This window comes from Bos mutus, chromosome 2, assembly GCF_027580195.1.
Source record: "Bos mutus isolate GX-2022 chromosome 2, NWIPB_WYAK_1.1, whole genome shotgun sequence".
NCBI classification, from domain to species: domain Eukaryota; kingdom Metazoa; phylum Chordata; class Mammalia; order Artiodactyla; family Bovidae; genus Bos; species Bos mutus.
In genome coordinates, this window is record NC_091618.1 from 100,670,883 (window position 1) to 100,687,471 (window position 16,589).

At 37.1% G+C, this 16,589-nt stretch overlaps 1 protein-coding gene across 1 annotated transcript in view; it reads left to right on the forward strand.

Annotated features, from left to right (window-relative positions):
- The first annotated feature begins 2,510 nt into the window (after positions 1 to 2,510).
- The window catches only part of TANK (TRAF family member associated NFKB activator), a 96,120-nt gene continuing 82,041 nt past the window's right edge, over positions 2,511 to 16,589 (forward strand). The window contains exon 1 of the mRNA XM_070357551.1: positions 2,511 to 2,624. The gene's annotated coding sequence lies outside the window, so the exon portion shown is untranslated. The remainder of the gene's footprint in view (positions 2,625 to 16,589) is intronic.

The window sequence follows — 16,589 nt, forward strand, 5'->3', positions numbered from 1 at the left end:
ACTTTGATTCTACAAGTCTTTATGACAGAAAACATACAAATCAATACTGGAGCAATACTTTGGCAGAAATTTATGTTGCGAACTATCCATACCAACCATTCCTCCCAGTGCCATTTATAGCGATTGAGGTGGTAGTGAAAAAAGAGTATCCGTCATCCCTGCAAATGCCAGCCCTGTTGTGGCCATTGGCCAATGAAATCCCAGAGCGTCAGCCCACCAGCAAGTAGAGGCTAGAAAATTCTGCTTCTCCCACAAATACCATGCCTGGAATATAGATTTGTACTGCAGGTGTCTTTGTCATTAAGTTTCCCAATTAAACACCTACCCGTGCAGCCTGGCTGCTTATGTCCTTGGCCAGAGTTACAGGCACCTGGGTCCCCTCCTGAAGGAAGAAGCCTATCTCTAAATCCCGGTCAGCAATGAGGAACACCAGCTTTTGTGACTTCCACCTCCTCCAGGGTAGACTCTGCTTTCCAGGAACTCTTCTTCGGGAGGTCTTTCACCCAGACCTGCCTAGAGAACCTTGTTGTCCTATGGTGGCAGTCTCTTAATTCTTTGATTAGCAAACTGTTGGTCGTTCACCTCTGCCTGAATGGGAACCTGACTTGTGACTCCCAACCCCTAATTTGGACTTGGAGCTCCCCACCCACTGAGTCCCCTCCAGTCCTAAACATAATACTCTAACCCTTGTCAATACCAGCTTGGCTCTCTTGACTTTCCATACCAATTTGCTCCTTCCTCCCCTGCAGAAATCACTGTATTTCTGTCTGCTCTAGTCACATGGTGTATGACTCTGAGAGGAAAACAGGAGGGGGAGGGAATAGGAAAGGAACCACTAGAGACAACAAAAGCTTCCATCTGCCTCACATGTTTTGCCTAGAGCCAGAACCAGCATAGGTTCTACATTCCACACACACAGCCAAAATTTCCTCCAAAAGAGTCTTTGTGTGTCTTGGCCTCAGGACCTTCTTGCAAACAGAGCTCCATCAAGTTGAGACCGATTACCCAGAATTAGCTGGTTCTGCTGTGTCTTGGGCTCATACCAAGCTCATACACCAAAGTAAAAAAAAAAAAGGCGGGGGGGGAGGGGGGAGAAGAGGGATGGGGCCCAGAATGGAGGGATCATGGGGGCATTTCCCAGTTAAAGCATCAACAGCGATTTAAAAACAAACAAACAAAACTATGTGTATAAAATCCAACTCCAAAAAGTAAATTCTTTAGAGAAAAGTTTTCCTTTCACCAATGGCTAGTTCACTTTTTGTTGGCTATATTTATAGTATTAGATAGGCTTTGTTTTCCCATTATACACAAGAGAATTTGAGGTTTATATCAGTAAACTAATTAGACAATGTAAGATTCTAAAGGATATTAATACTTCCTTATATGTTAGATAAGTAAATGGAATGTTTTTAATCATAAGCTTATTCATCATTTTAGATTAATTCAGAATTATTTCCTTTTTATACAATAATTTCTTCAGGAATAGAAATATCTCAGGCTTATTTGACACTTAAGAGAGGGTGGTGTTTTAAAGTGGAAAAGAAACTAGACCAAGAATCTGAAGTTCTAAATTCTAGTCTTTTACTGACTGGGAAGCTTTGAGTAAGATCTCAGATTTCTTATCCGCAAAATGCAGGAGCTGAACGAGGAGAGGGCTCCATTGCCACAGTCCTTTTCCTGTTTAATAACCTGCTACACTGAGAAAAATACACTCAGATTCAAAAAACAGATTTTAATCTGAGTGCTGCCTCTAACCTTCTTGGTGACTTTGAGCATTTGCCCTCTCCTGTTTCCTCATCTGTAATAAAAAGGAAATGGAACAGATGGTGTTTAAGGACACCAGCTCTGAAATTTTACAACAAAGGAAAATATCTGGGGTGCACATGCTGCCTTCTATTTGCATGTAGAACTTGATGTTTTGCTCCAAGTAGCCTGAGAAGAATCTATGTGTTTGTAAAGCATTTCCCCAGTGTTCTGGCACATACACTTATCCATAGAAGAGCAAATCTTAATTCCCTGGGAGGAAAACTCTTAAGAAAGCAGAAAATTGTGGTCAGACTCTGGAATCCAGCATAAACTTTATTATTATGAGGCTTCATTCTAGTGACCTCTGTAGGCCATGTAGCAAAGACAGCTATACTAAAATCTTGTCTTCACCTGCTGTTTATAACTATACTGCTTAGGTCCAAAAGTGATTTCCTAAAACCTTAAAAAAACATTTATCAAATATGCTTTCTTTAAAATTTTCTGACATGAAAATGTGCTTAATCCAAATGTATTTTGGGATTTACAATTTCTGGATTTTTGTTAAAATATCCTAGCTCTTCAAGTAAAGCATCTTTGCTTCAAAAGGAAGTCAAAGCTACAGTCACGGTGGTTTACAGACATTTCTGGTAGCCTTTGCTTCATTTCAATATCTTGCCATGATTGGCTGTTGATAGTTACAAAAAAGGAAGTCTTCAAGTTGGGGGATTTCTCAGTGGAAGTTCCCAGTTTAACACAAGGGAGATCTCAGGACAGTTTAAGCAGCATTACTAGAGCCTGCAGATAAAACTTCCAGACTCTGTAGCTGTCTACTTTAAAGAGCAGTAGTCTACGAAGGAGTCTTGTAACCTGCAAAAGAGGTAATCAGAACTTTAGTAGTTCTTACCAATTCACAAACTAGCAAGGTAGCCTGGATGTCTTAAACCGCTGTGTTGCAGATTCGCTCTACAATTGATTCTGTTAAGTGAGTAATTTATGATGTGATTCAATAACGTCTTTTGTTCATTGCCATAGTTGGAAGTTCAGCCTTTTAAAAAATGTGGTCCCTAGCCAAGATTACAAGAAATTTTTAAAAACTGTGATCCTTTTGCTACTGTCCCAACTTTTAAGATAAAATTTATGTCTCTATTTGAAATGTTTTTTTTAAAGTTTATGTCTGGAATACAGCCTTCTCCAGTGAGTGGTTTCTATAACGTAAAACTTAAAAGGTATCTATTTGGCATAAGTTAAGTTGTATATAGCTTATTAGGTTGAAAAGTAAATGCTATATATATATATTCATACTTTTTTGGTTAAATTTTTAAAGATCAATTCTGACCTGATTCAGTGTGTTCCTTTCCATCTTCTAAGAAATATGTTTATAAATATTTCTTTACAGTATTTTCCTTATATTAATAGAAAACTTTGCATTACCTATCTTCAAACACTTAAATTTGCACAATAGCAATCCAGTCTTATTTCATTATCAGTTGGCCTTTATTTTCACAAGAAGTGAATATTAAAGATTGTGTATTCTTAAGAATAAGTTGATTGTTCAAAAAAGATGAAACTACAATGGTCATCACTACTGTTATATAAGCACTTGCCATTTATTGTGTCTGCCAGAGGGAAAATGATTACAGGACCTTCCAACTAGTAGCTTCAGTCGTGTCTGACTCTGTGCGACCCCATAGACGGCAGCCCACCAGGCTCCCCCATCCCTGGGATTCTCCAGGCAAGAACACTGGAGTGGGTTGCCATTTCCTTCTCCAATGCATGAAAGTGGAAAGTGAAAATGAAGTCGCTCAGTCGTGTCCGACTCTTAGCGACCCCATGGACTGCAGCCCACCAGGCTCCTCCATCCATGGGATTTTCCAGGCAAGAGTACTAGAGTGGGTTGCCATTGACTTCTCTGAGTAACTAGCAGAGCCAGGGCTTAACCATAAATCCACATCACTTCTTTTTTTCTGGCTCTCTGTGACCACTGCCTTACCTTCTTACAACATTGAAAGATATTTTAGGATATCTTATCCAAACTGCAAAAAGGATAGGGTTTTGGGGGAAGGGTAATACTGGGCCAAGGTCACAGGAGAGCGAAGTCATTTACAGAAACAGATAATTCATTCCTAGGTCTTCCTTGTCCTTACTTGCCTACCCCATCTCCTCACTCCCTCCAGGGCTCTCTTCTACCTGGACACAGGTGCTCACATTTATCTGCCCCCATGCAGGACAAGGACCTGGGAATGTATTCCCGGTCTAATCTGACTGAAGTTCCTGCTAGTAGTCAACTAAAGCAACGTTCAATTATTTCTCTTAAACACTTGTGACAGTGAAAGAGATGGCCAACTGGAAGATTCAAAGAAATCTCTAAAATTCCTCCCCAAAAGTGTTGGTTGGAATTTCATGAAACTTATGCACTAATTTGAAGAAAACAATCATTCTTTACAGGAAAGAAACTTCCTGTCTGCAAACATTTTTTCTTTCCATGTGCTAAGGCCTCAGGAAACAGGTTGTTTATTATAAAATGTATTCCAATGCATTTTATCTTCTTCATGAGGTTAATAGGGATGCAATCTTGATAAGGACATTCTTTCCATCGTATTTTCTAACTAAATACTGCTGACATTTAGGAAAGTTCTTGATGTAATAATTTTATCTTGCATCCAGTCATTGCATTGATATTTTACTTATTCTAAATTATTTTGGGTAATTCACATGCAATGCCCAGATAGGAAAAACATAACTTTGTCTTCTTTTTTTCTTCTGATGGTAACATTGGCAAGAACTTCTAGAACAGTGTTTAATAACAGGAGATAGCAGCCAACCTCATCATGTTCTGATCTCAGTGGGAATTTCCCTAGTGGTTAACATTAAGAATGACGTTGGCTATTGGTTTGAGATAAACACCTTAATCATAAAAACCAAATAACTACCAAATATACTCCTAACCCTAATTTGCTAAAAGTGAATCAAGACTTCATGTTAAACTATATTCATTGTCTTTTTTATATCATTAGAGACAACCGTACAAGTGTTTCTACTTTTAAACTATATGGGTCCTGTAGTTACATGATACAGTAATTGCATTTTTTAAAGTACATGTTATAGAAATCATCCCACAGTAATAAAAGTAGGTTCATAACTATAAAGTGTATTTTGTTATCGCTCTAGATAATAAATTGGCTGATCAAAACAAACCAAACCTACACATTTCCTCCTTTTCTCTTCAGTCCACATGCTTTACGCCTCTCCTCTATTATTTTGGCTTCACAATTCAGTTCACAACTCAAATTAACAGAAAAGAATGAAAACAATGTGGCATAGCCAAGGAACCCTATCAAGGCAGAGCAACCATTACTCAAACAAAGCAGCTGCTCCTACACATTGTGCAAAAAGCTTTCTTCCTATTTTAGCAGTGCTATCTGCAGGCCACAGTTCAGCCAAAAGTGGTGTGTAAAATGTGTGTCCAAATTGATTCACCTTATACCAGTTTATATTAACAAAACACATACTGAAAAAGAAATGCCTATAGTTTATTGAGAGTTTTTGCATTCCTATTTATAAGTGAAATTAATCTTCATTTTTATTTTCTGATAAAACTACCAAACATTTCCATGTTCTAAAAAAGTTTCATGGGACTTAGTGGCTCCTTGAGATGTTTAAAGAGAAAATCTTAGCACGTTTGTCCTTGGCACACATTTTTGGAAGTAATTCTTTAAAAACTTTTCAATGTTTTCTGTTGTTATTGATCTATTCAAGTTTTACGCTTATTTTTCACACAGTTAAGGTTTTTTATGTATTTTATAAGTAAAGTTTTATGAAAGTTTTCAAATGTATTATTATGCAAAGTATTGTATTTCTGATCATCTTCATAACCATATGGATAACCATTTTCATTATTAACTTTGTCCATTTATGTTTTCTCTTTTTTCCCTGATATGACATGTCAAAGTATGAATCTCTTGGATGTATCACTTTTATGGTTAGCTCTTTTTTAAATAATTAATTATTGCCTTTATCTTTATTCTATTTTCCTACTGCCCTTCCCTCTTTTTTTTAAACTATTTTACTTTTCCTTTCCTTAGTTTTAGAGTTGGATGTTTAGTTCATTTATTTGTATTATTTCTTATTTGGGAATCAAAGTATTTAATTCTAGGAATTTTCTGAATACTATTTTAACAACTCTTAAACACTTTTGCTATGTCAATTTCACATTATTATTTTGTTTTTTAGTTGCCATTTTATTTCCTCTCTGATCCCAGAGTTATTTAGGAAAACAAAGGGTTTTTTCTTTAGCTAATAGATTTTTTTAGAACAGTTTTAGATTTAGAGTAAAAGTGAACAAACCCTACAGAGAGTTCCATGTACAACCCTGCCTCTTCCCCATCCTTCCCCCTGCTCCCCAAGACAAATAGTTTCCCCTATTATTAACATATTAATGTATGGTATACTTGTGACAATTGAGGAACAATATTGGTACATTCTTATTAACTCAGTTTATAGTTTATTTAAATTTCCTTATTTTTTCCTTTTAAAAAATTGAGGTAAAATTCAGAGCAAAATTAAACATTGTAAAGTGAACAATTCAGTGGTATTCAGTCCACTCACAATCTTGGGCAACCACCACATCTATCTAGTTTCAAAGCATTTTTATTACCCCAAAAGGAAACCCTGTACCATTAAGCAGTTGCTCTGCTTTCTTGTTCTCTTCAATCCCTGGGGACAACCAGTCTGTGTTCTGTCTATACGAATATAGCTATTCTGCATATTTCATGTAAGTGAAATCATATATGTGACTTTTTCTGTCTGACTTTTTTCACCCAGCATAAAGTTTTCAAGATACATCTATGTAGTGTGTATATGCAATTTATTAATCCATTCATCTATTGATGGACAGGGTAGCTGAGCTGTTTTCCCTTTTTGGCTGTTGTAAACAATGCTGCTATGACTGTGCATTTGCATTGTTTGAGTACCTAATTTCAATTCTTTTAAGTATTTGCCTCACAGTGTAATTGTGCATTTGAATGATTTTCTTATGTTTAACCTCCCTTTCATTCCAGGGATAAACCACACTTGATCATGATGTATAATCCACTTAATATGCTACTAAATTCAGTTTGCAAGTATTTTGTGGAGAATTGTTGCATCTTCATCCATGAAGAACCAACTCCAGTTTTCTTGCCTGGAGAATCCTGGGGAAGGGGGAGCCTGGTGGGCTGCCGTCTATGCGGTCGCACAGAGTCGGACATGACTGAAGCGACTTAGCAGCAGCAGCAGCAGCAGCATCCATAAAGAACGTGGTTTTTAGTTTTCTTGTAGTATCTTTGTCTGGCTTTGGTATCTGAGTAATGCTGGCCTCATACAATGAGTTGGGAAGTATTCCCTCCTCCTCTATTTTTTTAAGAGTTTGACAAGTGAAGTGAAGTGAAGTGAAAGTCACTTAGTCGTGTCCGACTCTTAGTGACACCATGGATACAGTCCATGGAATTCTCCAGGCCAGAATACTGGAGTTGGTAGCCTTTCCCTTCTCCAGGGGAGCTTCCCAACCCAGGGATCAAACCCAGGTCTCCGGCATTGGGGGTAGATTTTTTACCAGCTGAGCTACAAGGGAATCATTCTTCTCTAAGTGTTCAGTAGAATTCACTGGTGAAGCCATGTGGTCCTGAACTGCTTTGTTGGGAGGTTTTTGGTACTGAGTCAATGTCTTTATTTGATACAAATCTATTCAGTTTTTTTCTTTTTTCTAGATTCAGTTTTGGTATTTTGTATTTATAGGACTTTATATATTTCATCTAGATTATCTAATATCTTGGTGTGTGGTTATTCACACTATTCTTTTATAAATAATTCTTTTTTTTTTTTTCTGTTTGGTGTGGTAATGTCCCCATTTTCATTTCTGATTTTAGTTACTTGTTATTCTTTGCCCTTTTCTTAAGTCTAGCTAAAGTTTCTATTTTTTTGATCTTTTCAAAGAACTGACTTTGACTTCATTGATATTATTATTTTGCTATTCTTTATTTTATTCATCTCTGCTCCAATCTTTATTATTTCTTTCCTTCTTCTGTCTTTGGATTTAGTTTGCTCTTTTTCTCTACTTCCTTGAGCTGTAAAGTTAGGTTACTGATTTAAGATCTTTCTTCTTTTTTAATGTAGACATTTACTTCTATTAATTTCCCTCTGAGCACTGCTTTCACTGCATTCTATAAATTTTGGTATGATTTAATTTTTTTCACCCATCTCTAAGTCTAATTTCCTTTTTTAACTCATGATTTTAATATGATTTCCTTTTTTAACTCATTGGTTATTTAAAAATGTGTTGGTTGACTTCCATATTTGTGGATTTTTCATTTTTCCTTCTGTTATTGATTTCCAGCTTCATTTCATTTGGTTGGAGAATATACTTTGCATGATTTCAATCTTTTTAAATATATTGAGACTTTTTGTGGCCTAACATTTGATCTGTCTAAGACGGGAGAATGTTCTATATCCACTTCAGAAGAATGTGTATTTTGTTGCTGTTGGGTGGAATATTCTATATATATATATCTGTTAGATCTATTATTTATGTTATTATTCAAGTCTACTATATCCTTTTTGGTCTTCTGCTTTTCTATCCATTACTAAAAGTGATGTAGTGAAGTCTCCAACTGCTAGTGTAGTACTCTCTATTTCTCCCTTCAGTTCTATCATTTTTTGTGTTATATACTTGCGGGGGGCTCTACTGTTTGATGTGTATATGTGTGTAATTGTTATGTCTTCTTGATAAATGACACTTTTGTCATACATAAGGTCTCTTTTTTGTCTCTAGTAACAGTTTTTAACTTAATCTATTTTGTTTGATATCAATTTAGTCACCCCATCTCTCTTCCACTATTTGCATGAAAAATTTATTTCTGTTATTTTATCTTCAACATACTTGTGTCTATGGATCTAAAGCAAGTCTATTATAGACAGTATATTGCTTGATCTTGTTATATTATCCACTCCACAAAACTCTGCCTTTTGATTAAAAGGTTAATCTATTAACAGTTAAGGAATTACTGATAAGTAAGGGTTTACTTCTGCATTTTTATTATTTGACTTCTATATACATTATACCATTTTTCTGGTCTTCACTTCCTCCACTACTGCCTTCTTTTGTGTTTGATTCTTTTCTGTGTACCATATTATTCCCTTCTCATTTTCTTTTATGTATTTTTTCAGATATTGTCATAGTGGTTATCATGGGGATTATAATTTGAAACATTTATAACAATCTAATTTGAGTTAATACCAGCTTAGCCTTAATAATACAGAAAGCTCTACTCCTATACAGTTTATTTCCCTCTTCTACATCCTTGTAATCACAAATTTCATCTTTATACATTGTGTGCCTGTTAACATAGATTGATAAATTATTTTTAAGCATTTTCTTTTCAGTATGTAGGAAATAAAAAGTTACAAACCAAAAACAAAATCATGACAGTCTTTATAGCTACCTAGATAGTCTATGGGGTCACACAGAGTCAGACACGACTTAAGTCACTTAGCAGCAGCAGCAGATAGTTACCTCAACCAAAGTGTATTTCTTTGTGTTGCTCTGAATTATTGTCTAACGACCCTTTTATCTGAGTGATAGTTGCTCAGTCATGCCTGACTCTTTGCAACCCCATGGACTGGAGCCTTTCAGGCTCCTCTGTCCATGGAATTCTCCAGGCAAGATTACTGGAGTGGTTGCCATTTCCTTCTCCATTTTATCTGAAGGACCCTCTATAATTCCTTTAAGGGTAAATCTATCAGCAACAAACTTTCTCAGCTTTTTTTTTTTTGTATCTCAGAATGTCATAATTTCTCTTTCATTTTTGAAAAATGGTTTTGCCAGATACAGAATTTTTCATTGACACCTATTTTTTTCCCCAGCATTTTAAGTATGTCATCCCACTGCTTCTGGCCTCCATGATTCCAAAGTGAAATTGGCTGTTAATCTTACAGAGGATCCCTTGTATATAAAGAGTTGCTTCTCTCTTGCTGCTTTCAAGATTCTATTATTATTGTCTTTGGCATTTAACACTTTGATTATAATGTATCTCAGGGTGAATCTATGAGTTTAGCCTACTTGAGTTCATTGAACTGCTTGAATGTGCAGCTTCAGTCTTTCAACATATCAGGAAGTTTTCAGCCATTATTTCTTTAAATTTATTTTCTGCTCCTTTACTCTCACCTCTCCTTCAGAACTTCCATAATGTATATTTTGGTTTGCAAGATGATGTTTTATAGGTCTCTTAGACTCTATGAACTTTTCTTTATTCTTTCTTTTTTTTTCTGTCCCTCTATCTGGATAGTTTCAATTATCTTATCATCACATTTACTAACTTATTTTGCCTGCTCAAATCTGTTGTCAAACTCCTCTAATGAATTTTCCATTTCACTTATTGTATTGTTTATCTCCAAAATTTCTATTTGGTTTCTTTTTACAATTTTTTTATCCCTTTACTGATAATCTCATTTTGTTCATATACCATGTTCTGACTTCCTTTGGTTGCTTGTCCATGGTTTCCTTTAGCTCTTTGGGCATATGTAAGACAATTAATTTAAAGTAAGATATTTTTCTACTAAGTACAATCTCTACATTTCCTGAAGGTAAACTTTTAAAGACTTTTTAAATGATAATTCTGACTACTTACTTAGTAAAATTAAAAATCAACTGCATGTACAACCAGCTACTTAAGTTACAGATATTACCTGTACAACATGGGTTTGAACTGGTGGGGCCACTAATACCTGGATTTTTTTACAAACATGTACTACAGTACTGCTTCTCTGGTGGCTCAGTGGGTAAAAAATCCACCTGCAAAACAGGAGACTGCCTGCTATGCAGGAGATCTGGGTTCAGTCCCTGGGTCAGGAAAATCCCCTGGAGATGGAAATGGCAACCCACTCCAGTATTCTCATCTGGGAAATCCCATGGACAGAGGAGCTTGGCAGACTATAGTCCATGGGGTCACAAGAGTCAGACACAACTTAGTGACTAAACCACCAACTACCACCACTACAGTCCTACATGATTTGTAGTTGGTTGAATCTGCAGCTACAGAACCATGGATATGGAGGGCTGACTGTAAAGTTATATGTGTATTTTCAACTCCTTAGCGGGGTTGGTGTCCCAATCTTCTGGTTGTTCAACTATGAACTGAATCAGCTAATGTTTACTGAGTTCCTCCTATAACTTAGGTCCTGTTAATATATTATCCCACTGTACACACACACATATAGACACAACATTTGAGGCCAGTAATATTATAATTTATACTTGACAGGAGAAGAAACTGAAGCTCAGAGTTGGTAAAGTCATGTGGTTAGTGAATGGCAATACCAACATACGAATGAGGCAGTTTTAATGAGAGCTCTCATTTATAGTCTGTTTGCATTAGCCTGTATCAACTTGAGTTTGCCTTTGTGAGGGCAATGGCCATCTAGGCCTCAGACTGGTATTGCAAGTTTCTTTAATATCAGTTTTAATAGCCATTCTAACTTCAAAAACATCTAAATAAGTGTTTTAGAATTTAAAGTGTGGTGCATATCATAAAGGGAAACGGATAGGGTGAAATATGAGCCCGTAGTTCTAACCTGGAAGAGAAGTGAAGTGAGGGCCTTGCTTTGACAAAGCCCATTCAACTGAGGCCTTAACAGACCAAGCAAAATGTGAAGGAAACACGTTCTGCGATTGAGAAAACACACTAGCAAACAGGACAGAACTATTCTGTCTGAAAAGAACAAAACAGGGAGCATTGGAGGTATTGAAAAAAGCCAGAAGAGGAGGCAGGATATGAGTCTATAGAGAAGTAAGAAGAAACCTTATACTATGTTTCAGTTCAGTTCAGTCCAGTCGCTCAGTCGTGTCCGACTCTTTGTTTAGAGTTTGGATTTTATCCTAAGGTTAATGGGAAGTAACCTTGGGCGCTAAAGGAACATAATCAAATTTAGACAGTATGAAGAATTCTTTAAAAACTAGGAATAAACTACCATATGACCCAACAATACCATTACTGGGCATATACCCTGAAGAAACCATAATTGAAAAAGAATACACATAATCCAATGTTCATTGCAGCACTGTTTTTTTTTTACAATAGCTAGGACATGGAAACCACCTAAATGTCCATCAAAAGATGAATGGATAAAGAAGTTACTTAGATAATATTCCATTGCATATATGTAGTGGAATATTACTCAGCCATAAAAAGGAATGCATTTGAGTCTGTTCTAAAGAGGTGGATGAATCTAGAGCCTATTATACAGAGCGAAGTAAGTCTGTATCTTACTTCACAGACTAAAGAAAGAGAAAAACAAATATATTAACACATACATGTGAAGTCAAGAAAGATGACACTGATTTGCCTATTTGCAGAGCAGCAATGGCGACACAGATGTAGAGGACAGACTTGGGGAAGGGGAGAGAGGGACGAATTAAAAGAGTCACATTGAAACATATCCATCACCATATGTGAAATAGACAGCAGTGAGGATTTGTTGTCAGACTCAGGGAGCTCAAACTGAGTGCTCTGTGACAACCTAGAGGGGTGGGATGGGGTGGGAGGTGCAAGGGAGGTTCAAGAGGGAGGAACGTATGTTATACCGATGGCTGATTCATGTTGATATATGGCAGAAACATGGCTCAGACGGTGAAGTGTCTGCCTACAATGCGGGAGACCCGGGTTCAATCCCTGGGTCGGGAAGATCTCCTGGAGAAGGGAATGGCACCCCACTCCAGTACTCTTGCCTGGAAAATACCATGGACGGAGGAGCCTGGTGGGCTGCAGTCCATGGGGTCACTAAGAGTCAGACACGACTGAGCGACTTCACTTTCTTTCTTTCAACACAGTACTGTAAAGCAATTATCCTCCAATTAAAATTTTTAAAAAGAATTTTTTTAAAAAAGAAAAAAATTGGAATTTGCCGAGAGAAAGTTAGGGGAAAAGTTAGAAGACAAACATGGTAAATGTGAATTTGAAGATGGTCTGAACAAAGAGTGTCAATAGAAACAGTGTGGTGGTGAGGACAGAGGGTGACAATGAGGGCAGAGTGAGGTGAAAGTCACTCAGTCGTGTGCGACTCTTTGCGACCCCAGGAACTACACAGTCCATGGAATTCTCCAGACCAGAGTACTGGAGTGGGCAGCCGTTCCCTTCTCCAGGGGAGCTTCCCAACCCAGGGATCGAACCCAGGTCTCCCGCATTGCAGGCGGATTCTTTACCAGCTGGGCCACAAGGGCAGCCCAAGGGCAGAGTATATGCTTGCAAAAAAAAACAAAAACAAACTCAGACTTTCCTGCCAGTCCAATGGTTAAGACTCTGAGCTTTGACTGCAGGGGGCATGGGTCTGATCCCTGGTTGGGGAACTAAGATCCCACATGCCATGTGGTGCAGCCAAAAAAAATTTTTTTTAATGTCGTAGAGGAATGCTCACAAGAGTTGCTTATTAGATGATTGATAAACCACTGGGATGAGAGTTTTACATCTTTGTTATCTGAGCAATGTTTTCCTTTCTTTGTTCCTCTATTGAGGAACATGAAAAAATAAGGAATTACCTGAGGGGCCAGTGGTTAGGATTCTGTGCTTTCACTGCCGAGGGTCTGGGTTCAATTCCTGGTAAGGAACTAAGAACCCATGAGCCATGAGATGTGGCAAAAAAAATAAACAAACATGAAAAAATAAACATATAATTTTCAATTCTATTTGTAATTATTTACCTTTATGTTTAAAAAAAAACATAAAATAGTATATGTTCAATTACAATGTCATTGCTAGAATGAGAACCTATCATTTCCTTGTTTTCACAAATAGAAAATAAGAAAATGAGGAAATTAGAACTTTCTCCTTCCTGCCACCTCTTTTCCAACCACTTGAGATCTTGTTGCTATAATCAGGAAGTTTAGAACACATTATTACTAAGTTATTTATTTATACTTGGACTGTATGTTAAAGATCACTTTTAATATTCTCATTATATTTGTGACAAGTTTTTGTCTCATCCAATATTTAAATTATTTCAAATATTTATAGGTATTTCTTTTATAACAGAATTTCATCTTTCTTAGTTTTTGTACTTTGATTTCCTTCCTGACTTACTAAAGTGTATGTTCAATTATTTCGGTACAGAGGTGATATATTTCTGAACTATGAGGTATCTAAGAATGCCTTAGGTTTCCTTTCCTATGCAAATGATAATTTGTGTGGGTATAAACTTTGTAAGTCAAATCTATTTCAGGCTATGTATATGTTATTCTATTCAGCTTCTGAAGTTTAATGTTGAAGATAAGTCTATTTTTCCTTTCTTCCTTTGAAAGTAGTTTATTTTTTCTGAATTCTGTTTTTCTTTTAGCTGCACTGTCTTAGCTTCAGCATGTGGGATCTTAGTTGTGGCTGTGGGATCTAGTTCTCTGACCAAGAATTGAAGCTGGCCCTCTTTCATTGGAAGTGGGGAATCTTAGCCACTGGACCACCAGAGAAGTCTCTTCTCTGGATTTTTATTGAATTGTTTCCATACTTGAGACCGAGAAAGCTTTCCCTCACCTCCTCTTTCCAATGTTTTTTGAGCACCCTATTCTTACCCCATTGTAATGTTATAATACCACATTGTGTAGCAATTGCCTGTTTCTTATATGCATATCCTCCACAAAAGACACTAAATTCTTTTTTAGGTAAAACTGTGTCTTGGTAGTCTTTGTGACCCTAACTTTGCATACAGCAAGCACTCACAAAATAGTTCCAGAATTAATGAATGAATTGATACATCATTGAATAGTAAAATTTTTCTCTGGATAGATCAAAATGTTTGATCTCTTTTTATTGGTATGTTTCAAAACTCACTGAGGTTTTTTTCATCTCTGATTGCCTTATATCAAAGTATTACTTCAGATATATTCTGATATATCTTTAGCTGCTATTTCTGTTCCATTTCCTCAGATTTCTTTTTCAGAAGATGGAGCACTCTCTCTCCATTATTATTATTTCCATTTAATTGTTTCCATCCATTTATCCTTTCCCTTGTAGCTCAGATGGTAAAGAATCTTTCTGCAATGTGGGTAGACCTAGGTTCGATCCCTGGGTTGGGAAGATGCCCTGGAGAAAGGAATGGTTACGCACTCCAGCATTCTTGCCTGGAGAATTCCAGGGACAGAGAAGACTGGCTTCCGTCCATGGGATCAGAAAGAGTCGGACATGACTGAGCAACTGACATTTTCTCTTTTTCACTTCATTGCTGCTGCTGCTGCTAAGTCACTTCAGTCGTGTCGGACTCTGTGCGACCCCATAGATGGCAGCCACCAGGCTCTGCTGTTCCTGGGATTCTCCAGGCAAGAACACTGGAGTGGGTTGCCATTTCCTTCTCCAATGCAGGAAAGTGAAAAGTGAAAGTGAAGTCGCTCAGTCGTGTCTGACTCTTCATGACCCCTTGGACTGCAGCCTATCAGGCTCCTCCGTCCATGGGATTTTCCAGGCAAGAGTACTGGAGTGGGGTGCCATTGCCCTCTCTGTTTCACTTCATTATCTTTCCTCTAATAATATTCTGTAGTATGGATTCCCTTTCTTATGTTCAAATAAATATTCAGATTTTGACATTGCATGTTCTACGTCCTTACAGCCTTAACTTACCCATCTTTGTTATTTCTCCCTCCTTATCTTAGTCTAATATGATATCTTAGATTTCAAGTTTTGTATCACAGAGAATACAAATCCAATTCTTTCCGTTTACTTATGGTTATGGCAAACCATTTTCTAAAGTGTTCACTTTCCCCAAATTTTGGGGGACTTTGTTCTTCTTCCTTTATGCAGCACAATCTTTTCAAAAGGATGCTTTATCTTGTATTACACTTATTAATACAAGTTTATCTTGTATTAAACTCATGGCAAGTTTTTTGTAGCCCTTATAACTAGATGTGTGGATTTTATTTGGTTCTTCTCATTATCTGCCTGATTTCTACTAGCTCCTCAGCATAGGTCTTGAGCTGGGAGACATAAAGACATGCATAGCTCATATCTAACTTTTGAATCTAAAGCTAACATTTATCAACGTTCTCACTATGAATACTGGCCTAAGGCAAGAACCCTCACCCTTATTGTCGAGTTATTGTAATATGAAGAGAGAATTCCTGGTTAATTAGAAAAAAAAAATCATTCATCTTTTCCTTGACCGGCACCATGTATGAAAATTAAACTCCCAGAGGGTCAAACACACCAGTCTGTCTGCCCAGGCCCTTCCGTTATTTGCTTCACATATCCTTAGATACAGAATATCACGTGTGTCTACACCTATTGGAATCATGTTGGTATTCTCCAAACCAGAGGTCCAAACTATCAATAGATAATAAAAAGAAGTACTAACGGGGGAATGATGGGGCAACAAGATGTAAAAAAAAAAAAAAATAGCATTTGGAGGTAATACGTACTAGTGGAGTTACTACTGTCCATTTCACTAGTAGGTGCCATAGGGCAGATAGCTTGCTTACTATCCTTAAAGTCACAAGTGTGCTCACCTTCAAACTACAAAGCTTGATGTCCATTTCAGCCCTATGGTTCTTGAAAATGGCGAAAAATCTTGTCAAATTCTGTCAGTAGGATGCCTGTCAACAGGGTTACATCTACTCTTGAAGAGTTAAGTCCCAAGGTAGCAAAGCTTGGCAAGTGAATGCCTATTTCAATTGAGGGTCCTGTACTGGGTATAGCTTCTCAGCCATGTGCAGTGGGTCTGGTCATCAATCCTGCCTTTTGATGCTATTATGAGTTCTCATATTTTTCTGATTTTTCATAAGGCATTTAATTCAGAGAGTCTGAGACAAACACAGCTAGTCCAGATGTCATCCTAAATCA